This window comes from Triticum aestivum, chromosome 6B, assembly GCF_018294505.1.
Source record: "Triticum aestivum cultivar Chinese Spring chromosome 6B, IWGSC CS RefSeq v2.1, whole genome shotgun sequence".
Taxonomy (NCBI): Eukaryota; Viridiplantae; Streptophyta; class Magnoliopsida; order Poales; family Poaceae; genus Triticum; species Triticum aestivum.
In genome coordinates this window covers 468491368-468503380 of record NC_057810.1, presented here as the reverse complement: position 1 = coordinate 468503380, position 12013 = coordinate 468491368, and the positions used below count along the sequence as shown (strand labels likewise).

Genomic DNA, 12013 nt, shown 5'->3' with positions numbered 1-12013 from the left:
AGGTTGAAGCTCGCATCCTTTTTTCTGCGGCACTGACGCGGATCCTCAGCCACGTCTACCTTCGCAACCCCGATGCTAACCTTGACGATCTGCTGGAGCCTGTGGACATCGAGCGCTCCGCCGCTGCTGCTGAGGCCATGAAGGGCCGAGCGGAGGCCTTACTGGTGAAGTTCCGCGCCTTCGCCACTGCGCCCAAGGCAGGTACTGCTGGTTCCACGGCCTCGGGAGGTGGATCTGACAAGCGCAACTCTACCACGGAGGCGGGGCTCCCGGCGAACGACGGCGCTGCTCAAGGGTGATCTCCCTGCGGCTTCTTTTCCTGTTTCAACTCCTGCAACATGCATCATGCCTCGTGGAGGCGTTTAAACTTGTGTTTGGTATCGTGAGGACAATTTATGGTTTGTAATATTTGCTTCTGAATTTGCGAGATCTTGCGGTTTCCTTCCTATTTGCTTTGTGTTCTGCATCGGCAGGGCCCGGCCCCGCGCATACCTCAGCCGCCGTTAGCCCCGACTGGATCACCAGGACGGGACCAAGGGGTGAGGGGCTACGTAGCAAGTTAGGCTCCTGAGTCGCGATGCTCAGGAGTCCCCCTTGACGCGCAAACAACAAATAGGGAGGGGGGTGTAGGAGCAGATCTGTCGTTCTACGTTGGCAGGGCCCGGCCCCGCACATACCTCAACCGCCGTTAGCCTTTCGGAACTAAGGAGTGAGGGGCTACATGACTAGTTAGGCTCCTGACTCGCGATGCTCAGGAGTCCCCCTTGACGCTCAAACGGTCTTCATACCTTGGCTCCGCTCGGGGAGAGGCGCGCGACAACCAGGTTCGAGGGACCTGGCTAGGTGGCGTGCGCTCGGGCGTGACCCGAGCGCAGCCCCCATGTCTAGCCCGCTCGTGTGGCGCTCCCGGGGGGAGGCATTGCGATGAGGCCAGACACCGAGCTCTGGGCTCCCTGAGATTGATACAGCCGTGGGCTTCCCTCAGTTGTTTATCACCAGCGCGGAGCGTAGCGCTTCCGTATGTGTACGGGCATAGCCGCTCCTCGGCAGTGTCGTCAGCCAGCACGGAGCATGGTGCTTCCACTGGTACGTGGGAGGGAGGGCCCTCCGGGAGGAGCCCCCAGGGCGTGTACAGCCCCGCCCTGACACGTGGCCGACACGGTAGGGCTAGACGAGGTGTATCTGGGCACCCGTGAGCCAGCACGGGACTCACGAGGCCCTACCTCAAGGCGGGTTGCGCCTGATCTTGAGCCTTGGGCGGCTGAGTGTTCCTGCAAGGTGGTTAGATGCAAATGCTCTACGTCCTCAGGTCCCGTCCCTCGAGCAAGCTCAGCCGCCGCTGGTATGCCAGGTTGCGATGCCATGGACAAGGCCTGGGGGTGAGGGCTGGAGAGCCAGTAAGAGCCCCTAAGTGGTGATGCTCAGGCGCCCCCCCTTTTAACGTGCAAGCGATTTGCATGAGGGAGAAAAAGGGGCCGCGGGGCGGAAGATGATAAACATAGGCAGGTTAAGCATGAAAGGCAAATTGGCAAAAGAGATACACGCCACTGGGTCAGGCCCGAGCGGCTTGGGGATGATGCAACCCGAGGGGCGCCCCCAGCAAGGTGAACTAAAGACATAAGCAAAAGAGATACATACCGCAGGGATAGACCCATGCGACCTGGGAATAATGCAGCCCTGAGGGCGCTCCCAGCTGAAATGAAACTGGAAGATGTCACCTGATGCCATTGTAGAGCGGGTTCTGAGGTAGCTGACGATGCGCGGTGAAGAGGCCGATCCTCATGAGCCTCCAGAGCCCTGAGCCTCAGGAGGCTCCGGGGTCCGGGCGGCTCCTCGAGGACCATCTCCATCTCTTCCAGGACCGCATGGTGCCTGGCCTCCTGAGCTTCCAGAATGCTCCGCATAAGGCGTTGGTGAGCAGCAGCCGTGTTTGGCAGGCCGAAAGGCATGCAAACATAGTTGTGTGGCGGACCATCGCAGCATCCCATGCGCGAAGGCCAGAAATGCTCCTGAGACGTGACTCGGTTGAGCCCCAGGTAGTCGATGCAGACGTGCAGCCCGCCATCCTCACTTGGATGGGGAGCTACACCGGGTAGGCGGCGACCGCCGCGCATGACTCGTGATTCCTGCAGCTACTGAGTGACCTTGGTGATGAACTCCTGAGGGTTGGGCCTTCCTTGCCCCATGCCTTCCTGAGGGAAACGTGTCGTGAAGCACGCCTCCAAGTGGTGCCCGAGCGCCTCCCTCGTGATCTTGGCAAAGTCTGAGGCCCTCCAGGAGAGAGCCTCCGAGCCTTTCCTGAGGAGGGCGTCGGGCGTGCCTTCCTATGCGATGGAGGGAGGCGCCCCTTGCACGGGCGCAGATCCTGACGCGGCGCCTCCGGAGAAGCCTACCTCCTGAGGCCTTGAGCTGGGTGATGTCTCCTTCTTCTTGGGAACTGCCTCGGGAAGGTTCTCACTCTTGCTTTCTAGGTCCTCGACTGACGCAGCTTGGAAGGCACGCTCGAGAGAGTATACCGCATCTTTCTCTTCGCAGGGTACTGTGATGACTCCGCCGCTTCCCGGAATCTTGAGGACATTGTAACCATGGTGAGACACCACCATGAACTTGGCCAGGGCTGGATATCCGAGGATGGTATTGTATGGCAGGCGAATGTGGGCAACGTCGAAGTCGATGAGCTCAGTACGGTAGTTCTTGCGCTGACCGAAGGTGACAGGGAGGTGAACCTGCCCTATCGGAGCGGTGGAGCCGTCAGTGACTCCTGAAAAAGGCTTGGTTGGCTGAAGTTGATCATATGGTACTTGGAGATTGTTGAATGTCTCGACGGACAGAACGTTGAGCCCTGCGCCGCCATCGATGAGGGTCCTAGTGACTTGCACATTGCTGATGACTGGGGAACAAAGCATTGGGAGGATGCCACACTACAACAAAAACCCCCATACAGCAATGCATGTCTACCAACGAAGATAGCATGATGTGTTGTTTGGTTGAACCTCCCACCTTCCCCACTTAGCGCTAACCTCCCCGTACCCACCTCCACCTCTTCTGTCTCATCGCTCGCACACGAAGTCTATTATCCCTTCGTTTTGCCCTTTATCTTAAAAAAATCCTAAACAAGAGACACACCTGCATCGGCCTCCATCCCCTTCCCTCACCGCCGCCATCCCCTTGCCCCGCCTCCCCCTGTTCCTTCGACGATGCCCCCTCCCTTGCCACTTTCTCCATACGTCGGGGCTGCACACTGCGTCTTCGCCATCCTCCTCGCGTCGGGGACGCACATGGCATCCTTGCCATCCTCCTCGCGTCGGGAAAGGTGCCGCCGCCGCCGTTCCTCCGCGCGACTTGAGATGCCGAGGCCGCCGTTCTTCCTCCGCACAGCCAGGGACGACGCAAGTACCGACTTCCCCGTCCTCAGCTGCATCAGTTCAGTAGTACGCCCCCTGCCCTTGCTCATCCTTGTTTGTTCCTCGCCGACGGTGCCAACCGGCACATAGCAGCCGACTGGTCTCAGCCCGAGGCACCGACCGACGCAGCCCGCAGCGGCCAACCAGCGCCTCAGCCCCAGAGGAAATGAGCAACTTCTCTCAACCTCTCCAAAATCGCGAGTCCCTACCAGTGTTTGATTTGCGAGTTGTGCTGCTGATTTGTCTCGAGTGCTCATATGTCTTGATAAAATTGCCATTTTTCATGGACATTATTTGCAATTGATGTGAGTCTTGCTTTTTTTATAGAAGAGATTTGCAGGTGTAGTGATATAAGTACTACTACATGATGGGAAAACACCATGCAAGACAATGCAGGTAATTTCCTTTGATTCTTTCATATCCCTAAATTTCACTTACAACATTGTGGATTCATCTAATTACTGATTTCTACAGCTTAATTTGTATCCAGTGAATAATTCTTGTTAGCACTAGTTAGCATGACATCAATCTGAGTGTAAACTGCATTGAGTGAAGCATTGTTAACATGAGAACAATCTGACTGCGTCACATTTCCAATTTATATCCACAGTGCCTCAAAAGAAATTGTATCTAGTAAAACATTGTTGTTAGGATGAGTGCTAGCAGCTTTCCTTATGCCTCGCCTGCTCAGCTATTTGTTTGTAGCTCTGCCATAGAAACACTCTAAAGTATTTAGAACTATAGTATTCTTAGAAACCACAGTATTTTCCAAATACTAAGAAAAAACTTAGCTGCCAAACAGGCCCTTAGATTTCCTGTTTCACGCGCATCATTGAAGGAGAGAGTTTAATTGACACATAAGTTTCTCAGTGAAATAAATGCAGGATTCTTCTACTCAAACACTGAACAAGGAGAAAATTAAAGATGGTTTCTTCCGAGAGACGTCATGTTGATGAACATGTCAATAAGATCATTGAACTGAAAAATAAGGTATTTTGCTTAGTGTGTCCCTTGCTCTCTCTCTCTCTCTCTCTCTCTCTGAAAAGATTGTGCTTGCGCATTTCTATGACATGCAGTTTCTCTCAGGAAGTTACAATAGTTTTGTGGTGATCAACCAGAAAATCATTGGTCCTCCATCCATCGATCTCCTAGCTAAAGTAGGGGTAACAAAATCTGACTTGTTACTACATGAATGTTCTATTTCACTTACATTTAACCCTGTGAGCTGTTTGGGGTTCCAGTTTAGTTCAGAATGTGGGTCATGATGTCACCAGCTGAACTTGGAACACGAAAGTTGTTTGACGTTATACATAGTGCTACTCTATAAGCCATGAAACAGCCAGAGTTTAAGACAAACCCCATGTAGAAACCAGACTTCCTATGATGGTTCAGTCTGGCAGGCTCATCTTTCCCAGCCGCCAATGAATTATTATTTTTATATATACTTAGGGTACACTTGTCTATACTACTTAGATCCTGCATCCCTTCAAGGTCAAGTCAAGGGCTCTGGGTTGGCGTCATGATGAGCAGAAGTGGATTAGATAGTTCGTAGTTTTCCTGTACAACCCCCTCCCCCTATTTCTTAGTTCATTATGCATGTATTCTTCATATGCATGAGTTGATAACTCCAGCTGTCCCAAATCTGGTGATGGTTTTTTTCTCGTGTTGTTGCTTCTGCAAGTTCTGAGAACTTTATTCATGGATCAAGAAATTCTAATCTGGACCTGGTAAATCTCAGTAATTACGATCTTTTGTGTGACGTAGAATATTTGAAGATTTTCAAGTTGTTGCACTGAGATTTCTCCTAATACAACAAAACACACTTGACTAGTAGATCATCCCAAGCAAGAGTAGTACGGGAGCAATCTAACGCAAAGCTAGCTAGTGCAAAGACCTCTCGAAAATGGAAATGTTCAATTCAGTATATTCAGTATTATTCGTTAGCTACTTGTCATTTAGTTGCTAAATTCATCTAATTTTTCATATAATATAATTTTTAGTAGTATATGCAAGCTGATGGTTGTTCACAATGAACAGCCACATCTGATTGGTCAAAGGTGCTATGTGTATTAATATGCAGCTTCTAACGAGCCATCGATATTCAGAACATGTGCAAGGCAATTAAGATAAATAGAATGCCCTCAGTTTACAAAGAATGGGTGAAGACTTGAAGTCTATGTGTTTGTACTCCATAGCATAGTGATGGCCCTTTTGCTAGCGTGTATTATTATTATTATTTTACAAAGGATGATACTAACACTACAAGTATATGCAGTTTCCACATCTGAATTTTGGTATTTTTTACAGAAAATAAACTAGAACACTAAAAACATATATTAATAGTTCATATAGTTTTAAGTTGATGCAAGATGCAAAAATATTTAGTACACGGATATAAATAGCATAATCTGAGATGTTATTTATAAATTCATGTTGGATTTTCCTTTTGTATTCAGATTATTATTTATCCCCTTATCTATATATAAATCTATGTCTCAATAAATCACATTTATAGGGTGCTTTAAATTGTATTTCTATAATAACTTGATTTCTCTAATGTAAGTTGCTCGTCTCATGTAGATCACGAAGGTAAATTGAGGATGAATGGCTCAGATGTTGATTGCAAGGTTAACAATGGGGCTACTACAAGATAATTGGAATTCCATTTCAGGATCAAAAAAATTAGAATGTCATTTTTAGGATCAATGTTTCAAACATTATAGTTGATTGCAAGGTCAAGAATTGGGCTACTGATAGATTGTTTCACCTCTTGTAATTTTTGGATCATGTTCTTTGTTTGTTCTTTGTAATAAAACATAGTCAATTTAATAAATGAGAACATTATGTTTATTATATTGTGCCTCCAATCGTCGACATTGCAAGGTCCAGAATTGGGCTACCTATCTGTTATGTCCATTTAAAAATCTGTTTGTCCATTGTGGCCACAAATGCATATGAAGCAGTGATCTCTTATTTGTCCATGGTCGCCACCAACGCATATGAAACGTTGTTGAGCACTAACTCTATATGTTGCTGTCTACCAACGCTTCTACACGCAGTTTACCAACGAATGCATATATGTTGTTGTAGACCCTTCCAACGCCACCAACGGCAACGCATACTAATCCGTTGGTGTAGACCGTAGCAACACATATATGGACATAGAACAACGCATTGATGCGTTGCTGAAGGGGGGTTCTTGTTGTAGTGCAGCTGTAGCCACACACTTGAGCTGATCCGCTGAGCTGAACGTGATGGCGCACGTGGACCACCTGAGAGGGCGCATGGCCTCAAGCTTGGGGAGGACTGCGTTCACCTCGCGAGCAAACTGCTTGAAGATGCGCTGAGAGGTTGGGGCCTGGGCACCACCCAAGATGCAAGCGATAGCATGCGGCTCCTGGAAGCCCCCAGCCCCCTCGTCCTGGTGGTGGTCATCATTCCTTCTTGGCGGTGGTGGCAGAGGAGGAAGGCCTGCGTTGCCCTGAGGGCGGTCCTCGTGAGGATGATCCCTCCAAGCCCCCTCGCGAGGCTGGTCCTGCTAGCGAACCTCGCGAGGGCAGTCACGCCACTCCTGGCGAGGGCCTCGGTCGTCCCATCGTCCTCCACCTCTTCCTCCTCCTTGGCCGTAGCCCCGGTCGTTGCGCTCGGGGCATCAACCGACGCATCCTTCTCAAACGGCTCTGAGGTCCTGGCATTCGTTGGTGTTGTGGGTGTGGAGGTCGTGGTAGGCGCAGTATCGGCTGCCCTTGGATGACTCCGGATGGTCCCTGCCGCGCTTCGTGTCCGGTTCTGCTGCAAGCACAGCTGCTCCTTTGCGCTTCACGTCCTTCGCCTTGGCTTTCTTCTTTTCTGGTTCAACAGCTGGAAGCTCGAGACGGGAGAGGCGCCCCTCCTCAACCCTTGCACACTTGTTCACCAGTTTGAACAGCTCCAGATATGTGCACAGATCCTCATGGATAGCCAGCTCCTCCTTCATCTTGACGTCGCGGACACTGTTAGAGAACGTCGAGATGATGGCCTCCTCAGTCACCTTGGGAATCTTGAATCAAGTGATGTTGAAGCGCTGGATGTACTTCTGCAAGGTCTCTCCCGGTTGCTGCTTGATGCGGCGCAGGTCACCCAGGACTGGAGGACGGTTGCGAGTGCCCTGGAAGTTGGCGATGAAGCGGGTGCGCATCTCATCCCAAGAGGAGATCGAGTCGGGAGACAGGTTCAGGAGCCAGGTGTGGGCACCATCCTTGAGTGCCATGGGAAACCAGTTCGCCATGACCTTTTCGTCTCCGTTGGCCGCCTCGATGCCCAACTTGTAGAGCTATAGGAATTCCGCGGGGTCGGTAGTGCCATCATAGCGAGGAGGCAGACCCGTCTTGAACTTGCCCGGCCAGGCGACACTACGTAGCTCAGTGGTGAAGGCGCGGCAGCCTATAGTGGCCACCAAAGCCCTTTGCAGACGCGGGGCTTGCTCTTGGAAATTCCCGCGTGCCACCGCCAGGGGTAGCGCGGGGTCTTGACGTGCTGGTGCAAGGATGCGGTCTTGACGTGCCAGAGCGGGGAGCATGCGAGCGCCTTCTTGAGGCTGAGGGATTTCTTGGCAGCTCCTTTCTTGTCGAGCGGGCACTGGACGCGGTGGGTCTCGTCTAGGGGCCGCGTGCCTTGGAGCCAGAGCGCCTTCTTGGGGAGGAGGTGGTGGAGGCACCTCATGAGCTACATCACCCACGCAGGATGGAGGGCGAGGCAGTGAGAGGGACGGCGCAGGAGAGCCCCCTGTGGCACTGACGAGCTCGGTGATGCAAGCGAGCCACTCCTTGTAGAGGTCATCGACGGGGCGGTAGTGCAGCAGCTCATGTGCCAGGAGCAACGCGCCCTGCGCGTCCGTGGGAGCGCGACGAGCATAAGACGACGAACCAGCTGGAGTTAGCGACGGAGTGGCAGTGCGGCCTTCCCGCTGCACCAAGGGATGTAGCGACGACGCTTGCTGCTCGTTCCCCGCCGGGCCGGTGGTGGCATTGGCGGTAGGCGACGGGGAACGATGAGGAGGCCCACCGACGGGAGCCGTCTGGGCGATGCAGGTAGAGAGAGCAGCCCGACGCTCGACGCGAGCTTGGCGAGCGTCCGCCATGGATGCGACGAACAATCGAACGCGGAACAGCTAAAGAAAGATTCCGACGCACCCCTACCTGGCGCACCAAATTTCAGATATCGGGTTCTGGCAAAACCCTTAAGGTTTGAACTCTGGGGTGCGCGTGAAGATCTACTTCCTACCGATCCACGTCCCAACGCCTCACTGTGAATCTAAGCTGCACGATGAACAACACAAGGGACACAAGGTTTATACTAGTTTGGGCCACCGTTGTGGTGTAATACCCTACTCTAGTTTGTGGTGTGGTAGATTTCCTCAGGGGCTGATGATGAACAGTACAAAGGAAGAACAACCTCGCGAGAGGTGTTCTTGAGCTGGTGTGGTGCTCTACTTGGGTGGATTCGGTCTCTGTTGGCTAGGTCAAAACTCGATGAGCTCCTCGCTGCTGTGGTGGCTATCTCTATATATAGATGCCCTGGTCCTCTTCCCAACTATTGAGTGGGAACGGGGCCAACAACGGCCATTTTGAAGGGGAACATCTAGTACAAGTTATCCTGACTAAAGTTGGTCTTCGACTGCCAAAGGCACTGGCGATGACACCGTCTTGGGCCCCACGGTGACCTCCGTCCTGCCGCTCTGCTGGTCTTGGTCTTGTTGCACTGAAATGGTAACCTTTGCTTGATGCCTCGGTACTCCGCACCTGCACTTGCCCCCTTTGCACCAAAGAGGAAACAAGGACACTACACTGGCTGGCGCCCGCCTGGTCTCGATCGTCATGGCTTGCGTCATGAGCACCTCGCGAGGTACTCCTGCCTTAATCTCTCCGCCTCCTCGCGAGCCTGCCTGGTGAGGCCCCCTGAGGAAGCCTTGCGTCGTCCGCCCCGCGAGGCTTGGCCCCTCGCGAGGGTCTTGAGCTTGGGTTGATGAAGACGGGCCGTACTGGGCCACCCCTTGAGCCACGCCGCAGGCCGCGGGCAGGCAAGTCTAGGGACCCCCGTTCCCAGAACGCCGACAGGCAGGTGGAGCAGCCAAGCGCGCGGCGCTTCCTACAAGGGCCATGGGGAGCCAGTTGGCCTTCACCTTGTTGTCTCCGCCGACCACCCAGACTACCTCCTCGTACGCCTGGAGGAAGCCATCCGGGTCTGACATGCCGTCGTAGCGTGGCGGCATATCGGGCTTCAACTTGGGCGACCATTCCACCCGCTGCAAGGAGGGGGCTAAAGGGCACAGCCCCGGCGCTTCTTCAAAGGCGTGTGTCAGCGAGTTGGTGGAGAAGTGCCCACCATTGATGCCGATGGCGCGATCTGACGGACGGAGCAGAGGATCCCCGACGCACCCCTACATGGTGCACCAAATTTCGGATTACGGGTTCCGCAAACCCTTGAAAGGTTCGAACTCCGGGGTGCGTGCGGAGATCTCAACCTACCCAGCCTGCCTACTCGCAATCCTCCTAAGCCTAGCGCGTCGGGCTCAAATAGACAAAGAGACACAATAGTTTATCTTGGTTCGGGCCACCTTGCGGTGTAATACCCTACTCCAGGGTTTTGGTGGATTGCCTCGAAGGGCTGAGGATGAACTAGTACAGTGGATGAACTGGCCTTAGGAGGGGAGGTGTTCTTGAGCTCAAGAGAGCTGGTGAGGTGGTCGGGTGAGAATGGATCCGATCCCCCTCCTTGGTGGTGGCCAAGTCCTATTTTTAGCGGTCGTGGTCCTCTTCCCAAATGTTGGCAGGAAGGGATACCACAACGGCCAGATTCGAAAGGGGACAAGTAGTACATCCTATCCTGACTAAAGTGGTCTTCTCCTGCGAAAAGCCTCTTGTCGTGACGCTGTGGTGGGCTCGGTGATGACTTCCATCATGCCGTCCTGGCGGTCTTGGTCTTAGCTGATTCCTCGGGACTCCACGCCTGTGGCTTGCCTCCCTTGCACCAAAGAGGAAACTGGCGCTCTGCGCCCGCTGGCGCCCGCCTGGCGTTGGTCGTCATGGCTCATGTCAGCTGAGCCTCGTGAGGTGCACCTTGCATAGAACTCTCCGCTCCTCGGGAGCCAGCTTGAGGAGGCCGATTCCCTCGAGGGATCTTGGTGTCGTCCGCCTCGCAAGGCTTGGCCCCTCGCGAGGGTCTTGAGCCGTTGATGCTGAAGCTGGGCTGTACCAGGCTGTTGATGGAGCCACGCGGTGGGCCGCAGGCAGGCAAGTCTAGATACCCCCATATCCAGAATGCCGACACTGCCTATCTTACAATGTTTGTACATTCAATTACTTTTCTTATTATTAGCCATTTTAATTGGAGTGGGTGATTGTCGGCGTCAAAACCAACAGATCTTGGGTAGGGGGCCTAAGCTATGCGTCTAAGGATCAATGGTAACAGGAGGCCAGGGGACATGATGTTTACCCAGGTTCGTGCCCTCTTAATGGAGGTAAAACCCTACTCCTGCTTGATTTATGATTATCGAGTATGAAGATTATAAGAGTTGATCTACCTCGAGATCATGATGGCTAACCCTAGATGTCTAGCCTATGGGAATTCCAACAATGACAGAAGTTTCCCTCTATGGACTAACCCCTCCCTCCGGACTCTATTCTTGCCGTCCATGCATTGATAAGTCCCATTTGAACACGGTAGATGATCTTCGACGTGATCTGTACGGCCCAAGCAACCCAGCCCAAACACCTAGGCCGGACATCTGAGGACCCCTGAATCCAGGACTCCCTCAGTAGCCCCCGAACTTGCCTGCAATGTCGATGTAGTATGCGGACACAAGCCTTCGGCTTTGCAAGGCGGGTTCTCCATTGTACTCTGGATTGAAGATAGCCCAGCATTGGTTTCCTTGTCAGTCTTTATGATTCCTCCCTGTCGTCGCCTTGATTTCCACGCGTTTGAGTGAATGCGAACGGTCTGTTATCCTTGTATTTTAATATTCCTGGCAGGGACAAACCGCGCCTATAAAGCGAGGCGAGATCCCTAAGTTGACATCTTGCATCGCACCCAAAAGCACCAGAGCATGCCACAAAAAATCATGACGAGCGCCCCTGGTTCTTCCTCGCGTCCTCATGGCCCGCAAGAGGGGGATTGGCAGAGTTGTTCCATATCTCACCTCCAGCTCAGTCGACTCCATATGCAAGGATACCTTCCTCCCCCAGATCTCTTCTCCGTGTGGGCGGGGCTAACCACCATAGGCACTGATGCATTGGCGGAGAATTTCCCCAATCCCAGTCAAGGGGAGAGGGTGTGATTTACCTCATTTCTTTTGAGGGGCGTGGGATTTCCCATCCACCCCTTCCTTAGGGGCCTACTGGAACACTACGGGATTCAATTGCACAACCTTACACCAGGTTCTATCCTACATATTTCTGGTTTTGTCGCTCTCTGCAAACTGTTCTTGGGTTGCGAGGCTCACTTCGAACTATGGAAAAGGTTCTTCTGCCTTGTCCCCCGCCATCAGGGCGGCGGGTCTATTTTTAAAGTGGGCGGTGTTGAAGTATGGCGTATAGCCCGATCCAGTTACCCTGTTGGGACTCCAAAGAAGG

The 12013-nt window shown here is 52.8% G+C and overlaps 1 long non-coding RNA gene across 2 annotated transcripts; it reads left to right on the top strand.

The window, feature by feature from the left end:
* The first annotated feature begins 3017 nt into the window (after window positions 1–3017).
* LOC123134242 (uncharacterized) lies at window positions 3018–6257 on the top strand. 2 transcript variants are annotated; one of them, XR_006465592.1, is made up of 3 exons: window positions 3018–3800; window positions 4275–4394; window positions 4481–5978. It is a non-coding gene; the product is annotated as an uncharacterized lncRNA (long non-coding RNA). The 2 variants fall into 2 exon arrangements; XR_006465591.1 differs by lacking the exon at window positions 4481–5978 and adding an exon at window positions 5985–6257 and having other exon boundaries at window positions 3019–3800.
* Window positions 6258–12013: the final 5756 nt, after the last annotated feature.